Source organism: Aplysia californica, unplaced genomic scaffold, assembly GCF_000002075.1.
Source record: "Aplysia californica isolate F4 #8 unplaced genomic scaffold, AplCal3.0 scaffold00711, whole genome shotgun sequence".
In the NCBI taxonomy this organism is placed as follows: domain Eukaryota; kingdom Metazoa; phylum Mollusca; class Gastropoda; order Aplysiida; family Aplysiidae; genus Aplysia; species Aplysia californica.
This window is the reverse complement of record NW_004797981.1, coordinates 230,015-233,991: the sequence shown is the minus strand read 5'-3', so window position 1 is coordinate 233,991 and position 3,977 is coordinate 230,015.

The window sequence follows — 3,977 nt, the reverse complement described above, 5'->3', positions numbered from 1 at the left end:
TAGCTTTTCTGAGAGCATCCGAGCAAAGGAATGAATGGAAAATCATGATCGCCGATGTCTGCCGCAGATCTGGCACTGGATGATGATGATGAGTTGCGAGGGCCGTAAAACCGTCTACTATTAATTTTTTTTTAAAGGATTGAATCGCAGCTGAAATTCAGAATTTAGGAGCAGGACCACAGAATTCTGAGTGTAGAATTCTGTGAGCAGGACATAAATGGACAACATCGGTGGTGAATCAATTTACTTACCACGTTTTAGTTAGGAAGTGGCTATTCTCATCCGGGGTGAGAATACAAATACGATCGACCTCTCACCCCGGGTGAGACTTGCGACCGTAGGCTATTCTCACCCGGTTTGAAACGACCTGTTTTTCCTAATTTCGGAATACTTTCTATCGATGTGGATGATCAAATTGATAAAAGCCAAGAAAAAATTACGTTATAGCACAAAAGTAAGCTAATTTGATCGTCTTCAAAGATGCTGTGTGGGGGCTCTCGTGGCCTAGAGGTTAAGGTGTTGGCCTCTCATTCAAAAGGTCCCGGGTTCGAATCCGGGTAGTGACCGAAAAATTTTCTTCTCTAAAATTGTCTCCTTTCACCTCCTTTCCTGCTCTCTAGCAATATTCTGTCGTCTGCTTTCGTCTCCTCTTTCTGCCCCCACCCCCTCACCTCCTTTGTCCCCTCCTCTGGGCTCCTGACTCTTTCTGCAGCCTTTCTACTGCTACTCCTTGACTCCTTCTTACAGCTGTCTTTCTGCCACACCCCTGATCTTCTGGTAGGAAAGATCTACACCTAGCCTTCTCGGACAAGGGCGAAAAATCTCGGAGGGCCCGTGTGCAAGTTGCGCACGCTAAAGATCCCTTGGTGGTCTAAAATCGATAAGAGTAGGCTTCGGCCGCCACCCGGGCAAAATTCAAAATTTCCTACCAACTGAAAATATTAGGTGTGTCCCGCGCGCTCATATGACATATGCAGTTGCGAGCGCCGTAAAACACTTTACAAAAAAAAAAAAAAAAAAAAGATGCTGTGGCTATTTCACTGTTCGAATCGAGCCGAACCACGCGGGTCGCCATTTTGTTTTGCCCGGAAGTTCTCGCAAGATCTACTCCTCCCCCCTCTCTCTCTCTCTCTCTCTGTCTCTTTCTGAATACTGTCTATCGATGTGGACGATCAAATTGGCCAAAACAAAGTTAAAAAATGATGTTAAAACACAAAAGTAAATTAATTTGGTTGTCTACAAAGATGCTACGGCTATTTCACTTTTTGGAAGTGGCTATTCTCATCCGGGGTGAGAATAGAAAAACGATCTACCTCTCACCCCGGGTGAGAATTGCCAGCGTAGGCTATTCTCACCCGGTGCGAAACAAGGCCTGCTTTTCCTCATTTTGGAATACTGTCTATCGGTGTGGATGATCAAATTGATAAAAGCCAAGAAAAAATTACGTTATAGCACAAAAGTAAGCTAATTTGATCGTCTTCAAAGATGCTATGGCTATTTCACTTTTCGAATCGAGCCGAACTACGCGGGTCGCCATTTTGTTTTGACCGGAAGTTCTCGCGCTACTCCCCCCTCTCTCTCTCTCTCTCTCTCTCTCTCTCTCTCTCTCTCTCTCTCTCTCTCTCTCTCTCTCTCTCTCTCTCTCTCTCTCTCTCTCTCTCTCTCTCTTTCTCTCTCTCTCCACTGCCCACAGACAAAATTGTACGCTTTTAGTCTTTAGTAGGCCCTAGGCTACAGTTGTAATGGAACGTTTGTTCACGGCACAGAATTCTACAATTTTTCTGTTATCACAGTGTAGAATTTTGTGGTTTAGGGTGAACGCAAGGAGATTAAAAGTAAAAATGCCTTGCACCTGTGTTGTATTTAAGTGTAAGAACCGATATATTGCTGCAGTGGACCGAGGTTTTCACAGTTAAGTTGTTTCCCTTATAAAAAATTTTGAATGAAAGTGTTTTTATGCCCCCAGCAACACAATTTAAATCATTAATTCATAAGAGGCTGGCCCCGGCGCTACATGCCAAGGCCAACCCAGGCTGAAAGGGATACAACACCCCAGCAGAAAGACTGAGATACTCAATTTTTTAAAAGTATTCTTATTCATAAATATATATAATTATTATGAGTATATATATTATATAATTATTATGTGTGTGTATGTTTACATATTATACATTTTAATTAAAGATATTGCTTTCCTTTGTGTGTGCAAATTAGATGCTTCTGTAGTCTAAATGTAGATATCTAGAGGCTCCATTAGAACATGAAATAAATATTCAACAACAATAATGATGAATATTTTCTATGTTAAAGAAACACCAAACCATATCAGATGAGGGGAGAAGGTAGGGTGGGGTGGATAAGAGTTTGAGTCTTGTTAGATAGAACTATACTCGGTTTAATTATATTGTTGTAGTCTTCACCTAAGATCCCACAATCAATAATTCCGGTTCACTTAAGATTGTGCTGTTAAAAAATAAACCAAACAAAGCAACAACAAATTTTACTACACAAGAGTCATCACTAAGATAAATTATCCCCCTCTGGAGTGTAATAAGGGACTAAAAACGCTGCTCTCCATATCATACTTTACTGGAGGAAAAAAAAAACCCTCAAAGGTTATCCACGCTCATGCATGCGATCATACCTCCAAGGGTGCTGTTATCTCTTTTTTTGTGTGGAATATTTGAAATCTACTTTGTGAAAACCAGGAAACAAAATTATTGTGATCAATAATATTATTTATAGACCAAGATGTTAGCAATTAGATAAAGCAAACATCGACCCTCTTTTGTGTCCGCTATTCCTTACACATAAAGTTAGTTATGGCACACGCCTAGAATCATGCAATCATATATCTGAAATTCAGTTTAAAAGTATATTTTCATCCATTTCTTATAATTATATATTTTAGCATCTTGAAAGATTATCTTTTTAATTTGGTATGTTTGATAATTTTATGTTACTCGGACAAGTTTTCTTCTTATTTTACACATCTTTTTAATTTTTAAACTAGATTATAACACTATAAAACTCTTAAAGAATTGAACAGTCCGTATCACACACATAATTTTTTCTCCCTGTCATTATCCGTCAGCCCGTCAGTTGATCACAATCTCTCTCTCTCCCTCTCTCTCTCTCTCTCTCTCTCTGTCTGTCTGTCTGTCTGTCTGTCTGTCTGTCTGTCTGTCTGTCTGTCTGTCTGTCTGTCTGTCTGTCTGTCTCACTCTCTCTCTCTCTCTCTCTCTCTCTCTCTCTCTCTCTCTCTCTCTCTCTCTCTCTCTCTCTTTCTCTCTCTCTCTCTTATTTAATTTTCCCCATTCTCCTTCGTCCCTTCCCAAGGCCCGCCCCTCCTCTTTCATCCCAGCCTTATACGTTCTCTCTGACCGTCTAGTCCCAGCCCCATCCCCTCTTCCTTGCGTGCATTCCTCCACCCCGCCCACCCCCACAACGTAGCCCAGTCCGATAAAATTCTATAAAAAGAAACGCCACAGTTCGTGATTTAGCCCACACTCGGTGGCCATACTTGATCCCCAACGCGGCGTACTGCTCGCGGCGCCGCGAAGAGAGAGAGGAGGCTCCATTAGTTCTAAGCTCCTTGGGCGAACGCAAAATTTGTTGGCCTAAATCTAGGCTATAACGGTGAACGCGCACCGGGTGAGAATAGCCAAAAGACTCGCCTGCACTATTCTCACCCCGGGTGAGAATAGAGGTGGCCTATCTCAATAGATACTTTCTCTTACCTCTAAACAGATGGGGAAAAATAGCTAGCATGGTTTCTGCTGTATTAATTAAGGGATCTGTAAAGTTGAGAGAATTAAGACTTTAGAGATGAGTCAATGGTTGTAAATAGGATAAATAGTAGGGTATCTTAAGAACCGTAGCGACGATAGTTTTTATCACAAGCGATCAAGGAGATTAAAAGCGATTCACATCCACTTGAATGGGGTGCAGAGGAAAATTAGGGTTAAAATCCGGAT